The sequence below is a fragment of the Protopterus annectens genome, chromosome 3.part0 (assembly GCF_019279795.1).
Source record: "Protopterus annectens isolate FY-2018-M chromosome 3.part0, PAN1.0, whole genome shotgun sequence".
NCBI lineage: Eukaryota > Metazoa > Chordata > Ceratodontiformes > Protopteridae > Protopterus > Protopterus annectens.
In genome coordinates, this window is record NC_056731.1 from 1,293,146,557 (window position 1) to 1,293,159,698 (window position 13,142).

Sequence of the window (13,142 nt, forward strand, 5' to 3'; positions counted from 1 at the left end):
AGATGTAAGGTATGAATAGGGATTTTATTACACAACCATGATCATAATCACAGCATCAGTAAGTTTTCATACATAGAATTAATGAGAGTTATGTAAACCTATTATACTGGACCAGTGACGTGGAAGAAAATATACTATAGTAGTGACTACCTTGGTAGTGAAACGCAACTGTCACTGACACAGTAGTTGTCAATATTTAGTGTTGTACTACTTCATTGCAGATGATATCTAGTAAGACACTGTAGAACATAAAGCAGTTATACATTCATATCACACAAGAAGTAGGAATACCAATGAAAGTGAAAAGTGCTTGTCAGAATTCTGTCATTCCACTAGTACCTGCAAGATACATTGCTTAGAGGATGGACAAATGATATGTTAAATCCTGAATGGAGAACAAACGTTTTCCAGCAGGGTGTTCTTGCCCAGGTAATGGCCACTGAAAAAATGAGTCTGACACTTCATGGGGACATATTAAGTTAACGTGAAGCTCAGACAGTTAAAAATGCTAACAGTCACCATTCTTTTATGCTTGCTAAGCAGCACTTTGGTTGTTTAGCAAAAGTAAAATTAAAACAAATACATCAGTTAAAAAATAAAAAAATAGAAAAGAGCGTGAGTGTTTGCATGTGTTTATGTTTATGTCTGCACGTTGAGTGTGTGCTTGTGTACATGAAAGCAGTGAGAATGAGATACAGATTGAAAGAGATCAAGATCAAGTAGTGGCTGCAATTATGGAAAAGGATGTCACCATCTTAGCTCAATAAGTATGGGCAAATCTCAAAATAACCAGGGGATAGACACTCGGAAAAATGCACGGATGTTAATATTGTACCTATAAGCATAAACCATTGCTGGAGTAATAGGAATAGTCTTAGCATGCATTTTATGAAGGATATGAAATCTGAAACTGAAATGTATGTTCTTATTTAGTGAGTTTAACTCCAATGATTTCCCAGCAAATACAATTTTTTGAGGAACTTTCCAAAACAGAGGTAACATTTTGGACATTCTATGAAAATCTGGACAGCTGGTAGATATGGAGTTATGAAATTTTTAATGATTGTTATTAAAGTACACTGCTACTGAATGTTTTTGTGTGCACGTGTGTTTGAGACAGTATGTACAGACATTAAATACTTCCCAAGCTTATATTTTGAATGTGAAATACTACCTTCTACAGCATTTATATATATTACATCAAGTCTGAAACACTTGGCTGAGGAACTATTTTATGTAAAAATATAAAAAAATAATAACCATATAGTATTAAAAATTAAGGAAAACTAAACAATTTTACAGACAGCCCATTCTATAAGTACAATAATTCTCTCCAGAGTGTGTGTTACTATGTAAATAATGCCCTTTCAGGAGGGTAGAGGCCCTCTGGCTGTGATGTCAGGCCTCAGAACACCTCTGAGCATGCATTATTTACACAGTAACACACCCTGTTGGACATTATTGCTTGATTAATTGCACTTTAAGATTCAAGAATGAAATGCTTTATTTTCTGTTCATAAACATATTTGCTTCTTTAACACTTATTAATCAATATGTTGTCTCCATCTCTCTCTCTTTGTATATTCCCTCCCTTTCATTTTATTATTTTTTTTCTGCAGTGCCTGGACAGTTAAGCCACAAGTATCCCAGGTTATCGAAAGATCACCACCTCCTCCTACTAGCCCATGGATGCATTCACAGGTTATGGCATTGGCTCCACTCTTGTGCCCCCTCCCCCACCCTATGTGAAGCAGCCTCATATGCCAGCACAAGGAGTTCAGGACATGTTTGAGGCTGCTGTTGAGAAGATCATCGGGAGCTGGTTGTATCAACTACAAACTCACATTCAGTGGGCAAATGATTCACTGTACCAGTCAGATTTGATCATCAAGCCACTAGAGGTCTCATCCCCCCACACCATTTGTGTCAACCCCCATGTCCATCAGGAAAAAAAGGGATTAAGGTTCTCCATACAAAGATGGAAGCTGCCTCTAAGATTTCATCATCATCCCTTTGTCTCTGTTTGCCATCTGTATGTCTTGTCTCCTGTCTAAAAGTCAGTCCACCAAAGCATCCCACTCTCTCATGTCTGCTTTTTCTGTTTTTATATTAAAAAAATAATGAATTCTTCCCTAACCATTTCTGTTACACCCTCTACCATTATACATCCCCCAAATTTTCTTTGTAAAAATAAAAATAAATGGAAAAAGGAAATTGCAGATCTATCACCACAAAAAAATAAATAAAAATAAATACAGAAGCATAGCTAGCTCAACCAGTGCCCAGGGGTGGTACTATTATCCAGCACCCCACTCCTCAGCTCTTCAAGTGAGAAATAAAAAGCCCTTTACTGTATTAAGCCATTCACTACACTGTAGAAACTTGCTTATTACAGATCCACACCCTCATAGTTGTTTCATTAACTGCCAATTCTTCCACTGAAGAAGAAAAAAAAACAGATGTTCCTTCTACTGGCACATAAATCAGGTGGCCATATGTACAACATGCCCCCTGTTCTCTATCCTGCTTGGCCATTTGGGTCCCATTTTTGTGCCCCGACCCTTCTCAATTTTATTACAAAATAATTACTTCTTGTTATAAAGTGAAGCAAACTGCCTGCTACAAATGTAGTAAACATTTGCTACATTTCATACACAGCCTGCACTGAGTGCTACAGCACTCGAATTTTGCTTAAAAAAAGGCAATTTTCTTTTTAGTTTTAAACTGTTGCAAACTGCTTAACACAATGCAGCAAGCAGTTTCTGAGTTTAGTCCAAACACAGAGTGTTGCAGCACTCAGGTTTGACCACAAGTACAATACCAGCTTTTACAAAATGGCATTGCATTAGAGGTCAGGATCCTCAATGTCCTGTTTGGTGGTTTCCTATTATATAATAGAAGATGCAATCCTTCTAATGCATTTTGATTAAACTTGAACCCCAGCTGACTATGGGATGTTCAGAAACAACACTAAGACTAAATTTTATTAAGTGATAATCTACCAAATTTTAAAGCCCCCATTAACCTTGAGAACATTGCTGCCTATGTGGAGCTATTCACATGCATGCTAATAGCTGCATAAAGGCAGCTGTACCCACCAGGAATAAGTACAGAACTAACTAAAAAAACAAGCCACTCTGGTGGAATCATAATGTCAATAGACTCTATAACAGAAGGAAGAAAATTCTCACAAAAATTAGGAGGTGTAGCACCCAGCAGGATAAAAGTACTCTCTTCAATCTAAAGAAACAACTCAGAGGATAAATGAAGTCTACCAAAGCCAAATTAGAGGTAAATATGGCTCCCCAGGCCAAGGACTACCACAAGGCATTCTTTAGCTATGTCTGCAACCTCAAAGGCAATACACAATTGTGTGCACAGCTCATTGTTAATAAAGCCACAAATACAGAACCAGAAGATATAACAAAACTATTGGCAGAGAAATGCAGCTCTAACTTTCCCCCACTTTTCCTCATAACTCCCTCTACTATCACTAAGGCACAGGTCCTCAATGCTCTCTCTAAGGCCAAGAGCACTTCATTGATGGTCCCAAATAATATACCAGATACTTTCAAAATAGCATAACACATGATCTATCAGACCCTTTAAAATTGCTATTCAACTGTAGAATTCAAACACGCTTCTTGCCTAATGAATTGAGAACAGCAATAGTCATCCCTCTGCACAAAGGTGGGCCATCTACAGACCCTAGAAATTACAGAGCCATACATCTCACTAGTCTTATATGCAAAGCCATGGACAAATTATCATGTAAATGATCAATAGTGATACAGAAAACTTCCAGACACTAGACCCAGTCCCATTGCAGACCCATAAATCTCACTAGTCTCATGTGTAAAGCCATGGAGACAATTATCATGGAAATAATAAATAATGATAAGAAACTTCCAGACACTGGACCCATTCCCATTACAAACCCATACATCTCACTAGTCTCATGTGTAAATCCATGTAGAGAATTATCATGGAAATGATCAGCAATGATATAAGAAACCTCTAGACACTGAGCCCAACCCCATTTGTTTCTTTTTCAAGGGCAAGCCATGCCTACTCCACCTAGTGGACTCTTTGAGAAGATCACCAAAGCAATGGATGACGGCAAAACTGTTAACACTGCCTGCCTTGACCTGGCCAAAATATTTGACACAATACCCAATTCAGGCATTGTTGACAAACTTAAGAGGTTAGGTATAAGCCTTTATGTCACCTGGTGGATAGCCAGTTGGCTCACAGACAGAACCCAGGAAGTTAAAATTAAGAAGTTAATCTCTACAAAGAAGCCATTTACAAGTGGAGTCCATCAGGGATCCTCATAGGGCCACTTCTTTTTGGCATTTGCTTCTCCGAGGTTAAGGCCAATATGAAGGGCCTCTGGCTGACCAAATTTGTTGACAATTGCTCATTAGGCACAATCATAGAATCCGTCACTGACACTAATATTCTCCAGGATGGGCTGAGATAGACAAATAAACTTGTATCAGAGCCATGGACTAAAACTAAATACCAAAAAATGCATAATAGTATCCTGCAGGAAGTCAGCTATCCATGGTAACTATCATAATGACAACACACCCGTAAGAGTCAACCCAGTAGTCAGGGACATGGGGACACACATAGACAGTGAGCTAGCCTTTGACCATCATGTGTATACAGAAGTAAAGAAATCATTCCATAGTGTGCAGCTTATAAACAAAGGCATGGCATCTAGGTCCAAGAATGTCATTGTTCCACTGTATTCAATATTCATCAGACTTATCATTGAGAGCAGTGCCCCTTTTGGCCTAACTAGGCACTTCCAACAATTGGAACATCTACAGAGGTTTCTCACTGAAAGAATACAGGACATAAGTAAAATGTCCTATGTAGACAGCCTCAAAACCCTATCCCTGTATTCTGTTTTTTTACAGGTTAATGAGAGGAGATATATGCTTAGCATGCAAGGTATTGTCAGACTTCACCCTGATGGATCACCTGCATATCAGCAAAACGAACAGCGCAATAACTACCTATTCTAAAGATTTCAGCAAACAGAACAGGATGAAGAAATCCAAAGACTGTACATGGTAAATGAATAATCCAGTAACAAGTAAAACAACGACTTTGGCCACCACGCTGAAAGGCATCTACCAGGCACTCTGATTTAAGCTATGTTATTCGTCGGCTCAAAATTGTGCAAACGAATAGATACTTCACATCTCAATCTTCTTTACATATGTCTGGTCTGTCAACCAATCAAATGCAATAAATACACATCTTTTAAAAGGCCCAATAGAATACTAGCATATTAAGAACTGTATGTTCTGCTGCTGTACTTGTATGGCTAAGCAATACATTTGTTCAGATCTTTAAAATATACACAGATATGTGAATGTGCTGACATATGATGGACATTTATGTGAATAATATACAATGCTAGTCAGTGTGAATATTTTAGTAAGATAGTCTTTTATCTATTTATTTTTTAGAATATAAGATAAATGGCCCCCAAGTAGCTTGCTGTATTGACATCTATAGATGGTTATATACGATGCTCATTTCTTCAAATAATTTTCCATGTCCGCATGGCTGCATATGAAATGTTTGAGATAGTTTTTTCAGAGAACGCTGTAAATAAGTGGTTTTGCCTGACAATGCATTTTATGAGCAATTGTTTTATTTTACATATATATATATATATATATATATATATATATATATATATATATATATATAGATATGAATTCACTTCATAACATTGAAAACTCAAAACACTGAAAATGAGAAAACTTCATAATATAGAAGACCGAAACAATGAAACTTCAAGACACTGAAAACTCAAAACACTGAAACTCAAAACACTGAAAACACATATCATACATATACTGAGTTTAAACAACATAAATCATAGCACTTTCCACCAAGTGTAAACAGGGGGGCAAGCCCCCCTGCAGCCCCCATGTAGGGGGCTATGCCCCCACACCCCCTGCTACTTAAATATACCCAAGATTGCACTTAGTGTAGTGAAGTGCAATCTTGGAGATGATATATATAAGTAATAGAGGGTGTGGGGGCACAGCCCCCCACATGGGGGGTGCAGGAAGGCTTGCCCCCCTGCTTACATTTGTTGGAAAGTGCTATGATTTATGTTGCTTAAACTCGGTATATGTATGATATATGTTTTCAGTGTTTTGAGTTTCAGTGTTTTGAGTTTTCAAGATTTTGAAGTTTCAGTGTTTTGGTTTCAGTGTTTTGAGTTTCAGTGTTTTGAAGTGAATCTATATATAAATATATATATATATCTATATATATATATATATATATATATATATATATATATATATGTTTTCTTTCATTTAATATATTTTTTGCTGTTTGTAGTCAAAGGTTTGATTAATTGCACTCTTTAGTATGTACAGTGTTAGAATATATGGTTTGCATTTTGATCGTACTACAAAGTCTTTTTTCTTTAAGAGATGTTTATTTATTATAATTTTGCTTGGCCAATGGAAGAAAACACACACATGTTAGAGAACATTATAAGTAAGTGGATCCTTTTGAATATGTATTATATGAACTGATCTCTCCCTATATATGTCATTCTTACTTAGTAAACTTTTTTTCACTGTCTGTATTTTAAAGATCTGAATAAATGTATTGCTTAGCCACATGGGTACAGCAGCAGAACATACAATTCGTAGCATACTAGTATTCTATTGGGCAGATTAGAAGGTATGTATTTATTGCAGTTTTGATTGGTTGACAGACATATGTATAGAAGATTGAGATGTGAAGTTTCTATTCATTTGCACAATTTTCAGCAGATGAATAACATAGCTTAAATAGACCTTTATGATTGACTCTTTAGAGAAAGTGTATTTTCATAGTTATTGTGATTGGGCATTTGTGTTTCATATATGACTGGTTACTTTTTAATGACAGGATCTGATGAAGGGTATTTCCTGAAGGCGCTAATACATGTTTAACATATTTTGTGCTTAAGCTTATGTTTTAAGTCTATGTTTATTAAAAGTTGATTTTTTATCAGAGTGCCTGGTGGATGCTTTTCAGAGTGGTGGCCAACGTGATTGTTTTACTTGTTATTCTCTCAAGCCCCTGCTTATACTTATCAAGGGTAACAAAACTTGTCAGAGATTTGGGATGCATGACTAAGCTTAAAACAGCCCTAGTGGTTGTTAGCCTAGTACACTCCTATAAACCAAAGTTTTGCTTTCATGTTTTGATATGGTATATGGATATTTACTTTCACTCATTAGTTTCACAATTGTGCATTGTTTTTTGTTGCTGAGCAGTCATTTTTTCACTAATGTAATATCATACGATTGTTGAAAGGGGGAAGTATTTTATTAATATAAAAATATTGTTTCCTATTTGTTTAGGTGATTTAGATAAATGTTATGATCAACAGGCTGATGTGTGCTAGATGTAGGTAGAATACTGTAGGTACAGGTAATGGGTTTTTACTGAATACTAAATGAGCTGATGGGGTCTTCTGCTCATTTCTGTTTGACAGATTTACTTTTTTGTTATGTGATACAATGGTAATGCTGATATCTTGTCAGGCTATTTAATGTTGCAGCATTTAAGTTATTGGACTAAAAAATAACTTGCCCATTAAAAATGAGATATTTTGTTTTTCTGTGTAATATCTTCTGCTAAATTATAGTCCCTTCTGTTTTTTGTAAGTGAAATAATGCATGCTGTATAAGTAAAACATTTATACTTTTGTATACAAGTAGTGCAAAGAGAGAGAGTTATTAAGTTATGAGCTATTGTGGCATTGGATGGTAGGTTCTTCATCCTTATAGACACTCAAAGGAGTGGAATTTAATTAAAAAATAAAGCAATAAGCTATAACAAAAAATATCGATAAATAAAAATAAATCTGTCATTAGTGGCTCTGGAAAGTGTTGCTTACAGCACCCACTTCTGCCCCACCCCTCCTATGCCTCTATGAAAGACACACATGTTGACATATAAATATCTGTTTAAAATGTTTTTAAATAATACACCAGGACATATGTCAACAGATGAGCCATCATTTGCTTTTGAAAAAGGAGAGGTACCTTGCATATGTGCATATCTTTAAAAAGATAAAGATTTAGAGCCCCATATGTCCATCATGATGTAAGCTTCCTGTTCATTACTGGCAGTGTGAAATTAAAAAATAACAAAGATGGCAACATGCATTCTCGTATTTCACATATTTGCTCATAGTGTTAATGTCAAATATTACATGGACTACAAGCTTTCACAGCAAGAAAGAAATGGTGACAGAGGAGGAAGTGGCTCTCTTATTTTTTTTATTGTATCAGGTGGTCTTGATGCCTAAACTTAAGTCCTACTGGCTGGCTAGAGCTCTCCAATATTGGATTATATGTATTTCCTGCTTTGTATAATAACTTTATAAAATACTATGCTGAGTTCTGGAAAAAGAATATTAACTATTATCATTGTTTTTAGAGTAAATTAACAGTAGCTTATAGGTTAGTACTAGGCTAACTGCTTCTGGAGGCCATTTTAAGCTTAGCCAATTATCGGAGATGAGAATCAAACCCTATACCGTGTGCTTGTAAGGTAAGCATCTTAACCATTGTCCCAGTCTCCTACTTCAATGTGGCCTTTGGTGAAGAAGGTTATGAGTTCTATTTTCACACCCAGTAGATCGATTACTGACACTGCAGCTCACCATAAGGGGGTGCTACACTCCTGAGAGTGTCGTCCTTTGGATGAAATGTTAAGCTGAGGCTCCATCTGCTTTTGTTGGTGAGATCTTATTTGTATGTAAAAGTTTTCTGATACACTGGTCAAATTTCCCCCCAGTAGTATACTCAACTTTGGTGCAGAAGGCTATGAGTTCTATTCCCACACACAGTACATCGATTACTGACATTGCAGTGCAGTATAAGGAAGGTGCTCCACTCCTGATTATGTCGTCCTTTGGATAAGATGCTAAACCAAGCCTCCATCTGATTGAGTTGGTGGAATCTAAGTTGAATGTAAAAGATCCCATGGCACATATCAAAAAGAGTAGGGGAAGTTCCCTGATACCCTGCCAAAATTTCCCCTAGTAGTATAAATGCCACTTCAGGTCTCCCCTGAAAATAGGCCACTAGCCTAGTGGGACTACCCTAGTCAAAAAAAGATACATAAACAAATTTATGCAAAGGAATGTTCTCTGGAAATGTCTACAGTTTCTGATATTTCTGAGCCAAGTATTTCAATACATCTATTTCCAGCTAGTCATAGGCACAAAAGGATAAAACCCTGCATACAACCCAGGCAACAAGTGTATTGATTAGTGGCTTCAGCAGTATGGTAGTTCTCTCTACTATGAAATGAAGGAATGAGTGGTGTCTATTCAACTCTCTTAAGTGTGGTGAGTGTGGAGAGTGCTTACTCAGAGGCCATTTTCTGCCACATTTACTAAGTTGAGACAGAAAAAACTACTTGTTACAGCTTCCTAGTAAGTGTTTGATTAGTCTTGCTGATTTATGTCCCCCGTGAAAGTGAGGGATAGCCCAGCACCGATATATACTCATTACATATCTAACCATGGAGGACCTACTAAGCAAGTGTGAAGGACTGGCCTTACAGCTAAAACCCCTCACAGCTGTCTGAATGATGGCTCTTGCAAACAGCTCTCAACAATTGCGATGCTATATATTTAGCAGGCAGTGTGTGTAAAAATCATAAATAAATGCAACTATTTCTTGAAAATATATTACTCATTGATGAACAAGCAATTGAAATGCAGAGACTGGACTAAACTGATAAGCAGTTGGCTGTCTCATACTAAACATTCTTGTCTTATTGTTACAATGTATGTGCGCTGCAATAGAGGATACATTTTTCATTAACACACTTACATACGCATATGCATATTGCAGTTTTTGTACAGTTGATGTCACAAGTCAATTAAAATAACTTTGTGGGATCTGTGATAAAATAATTTCTCAGGTAATTTTAGAAAATTCCTCATAATGCCTCCATCTTGTCTGACACCTCACAAGAATAAGAATGTCTACCATTATGCACTATTACAGACTTTACAACCCATCTATTGGCTCTGTCTTACAAACTGTACTTTGTACATTAGCTAAAGAAAACATGACTAGCTCAAGACCTAAAGAGTAGAATTTTTATTTGTCAATAAGCATGAAATGAAATACCAGTATTATTTCTTGAAATAGTGCATCCATTAATCAATTATTTAACAAAGACTGAGGTACTGATGTGTTTGGTCTTTTTTCCTGTTTCCAAGAAATTAATGTTTTTCCTCTAGTAAAGTGCTGACAGAGGAAATCTGTGCAGCTAATAACATCCTATAGATCAATGAAGGGGCAGCCACAACTTCTGTTTGACTTATCATCAAGTATCTTGTTACAAACCGATCTCCAAATCCATCAAAGACATTGCTGAGCTTATATAATGGTGCATAAAACAGAGGCAGAGAAACCAAATGAATGCATAAGAATTCTTGAGGAAATAATTACAGCTGTAGAAACAATGTCATGAATAAATAAGATCAACCAAATTGTCTAAGCTTATGCTTACACATCAGAAGGTTTTTTTAGGTTACCCAAAGGTCTAAAAATGTCAGTATTGTTCTGGGTGGAATTATTTGTTAAAATAATGAAATACACAATATTTTACCCTTTGCAGAAACTTTGCAAATAAGATGTGAAATACACAGCAGTTCTTTTAAATTCAGAGATTTAACAAGAAAATCACTACATAAAAGAATCACAATAAATACATTGTTACAATGCTCACTTTGCCCAGTAACAATAAACTTTTCATTTAAGGGAGAAAAATGGGGCCGAATTCACGAAGGCTTGCACAGAGTCTAAGAGTAGTGTAAGACTCCAGACAGCCAATATGTCTGCTGAGCGATCCAGGAACAGCTGGCAGGGGCATGCATGAGAGCTCCTAAAACGACTCCTGCACGGACAGTGTTAGGTTGTGCAAATTACCTCATTTGCTGCTGAAAGCTATGCAAATGAGGTAAATTTGCGATCCAGGAAACACTAACCTGTCCGAGTAAGAGTAGTGTTATTTGTAGAAATATACTTGGTTGGTAACTGAGTACCGTTCTGCAAATAGCAAAACGGAGCAATGACAGCTCCAAATAAAGGATGTATCCAGTTGAGGAAGCATGCCAATGGCTAAATATAAGGCCATTGGCATTTATATGTGTTGCAAAATAATAAAAAATAATTTTTTTCTCCCGATCTCCGATGTTTAAGCGTATCGCAGCGCCACGCAAACATGCAGCACTCTAAAAACCATAAAAAATAAATAAAAGCCCAAAATAGGCATTTATTAAAAATATCCATCTGCCATGCAAGTGAATGGCAGGCTGAAGACAACATGGCTACTGAATAGTGGTTGCTAAGGGGGGAAGCTCAGGGTGAGAGATGTAACCAAGCATTAGTAGGCAATCCTATGCAAATGAGTATAAGGATAGTCAATCCCAATTTTCCTTGCCATGTGAACCATGTCTCTAGAGTGTAAGAGTAGGATTAGGGGAATAACAGAGTAGAAGATAGGTGACATCATGAGGGGGGTATGTATCAAAGACTGTAAGCTTATTGGAGCAGAGTGGCATGTGTTTGCTGTGAGTTACTCAGGACTGGAAGAGGCATGTCTACAGTTGTCTGTACTGAAACCCAGAAACCGAAGGCATACGCTATGGCTACCACCAAAGTTTCTTGCAAAGATGCTTACACTGTGTGTGTGCGTGTGCGCACCTGTACACCCGTCTAAGCCTGTGTGCGCGTGTGTGCACCCGTGTAAGCCTGTGTAAGGCTGTCTAAGCCTGTGTGCGTGGATGTGCACCCGCCTAAGCCTGTGTAAGCCTGTGTAAGGCCGTGTGCGCACGTGTGCGTGTTTGCGCTTGTTTGCACAACACTGCCCCCTGTGGAAACAGAAAGGGAAAAGGAAGGAAAAGTAGTAGTAGGAAGTTAACCAAGGAGAACTAGCAGAGCTGCCAGGTGAAATCAATCAGAATCAGCCAATTCCACAGGCAGTACAATAGCCCAGCCCAGAACTTAAAACTCTGCAAACAACATTCCCCCATGTTTTACTCAGAAACACTGCAACACTGCAGTATACAAAGAGAAGTAAAAATTAAAAAGCTTAACTGAGAAAAAAATGTTAGGGGCTGCCATTGCTATTATAAGGCAACATGTGCAAGATGCTGAGGGTGGTGCCATTGCAAATGTTGCTGAGCAACCCACAGTGAGGAGACGGAGAAGTGTGTACAGACCCAGGGTAACCTACCAGGGGCTACATGAGCTGGAGATAGTGGAGCACTATAGAGTGGACAGAGAGATCCTGCAGCAAATTGCTGAGCTGTGCAGGCCACACCTCACACACAGAACCAACAGAGGGGAACCCATCCCAGTGGAAACCAAGGTATGTGTTGGCCTAAGAATACTAGCAACAGGTACCTTCCAGAGATCAACTGGTGATATGATGGGGATTTCACAGGCATCAGCATCCAGGGTACTGCACCAGTTCCTGAATGCCATGTCAGCACATGTCGGTGATCATGTATATTTCCCCAATTCCCATGAGGTATTGGCCAGCAATATGCGTCTCTTCCAGCAAATAGCGGAATACCCTGAGGTAGTGGGTGCAATTGACTGCACGCACATACACATCAAAGCACCAGCCAGTGAGCGGGGTAGGGCCTACATCAACCGCAAGGGCTTCCACTCCATCAACTGCCAGATTGTGTGCGATGCCCAGGGCATAATACTGAATGTGTGTACTGGCTGCCCTGGAAGCTACCATGATTCCCATATCTGGCATCTGACACAGCTGTAGCAGACATTTGCCAGTGGGGACATCCATGACGGTCACCTAGTGGGGGATGCTGGATACGCACTGGAGCCGTGGCTGATGACATCCATCAGAAATGCACACACACCTGAACAAGAACTCCATGATGAGGCACACGCACAAACACGAAAGGTAATTGAGCATGTGTTTGGGATGCTCAAGTCATGGTCCTGGTGCCTGGACACATCCGGTGGAGCCTTGCAGTACTCACCAACTACATGTACCCAAATTGTCCTGGTATGTGCCATGCTACACAATATGATCCTGTGAAAACA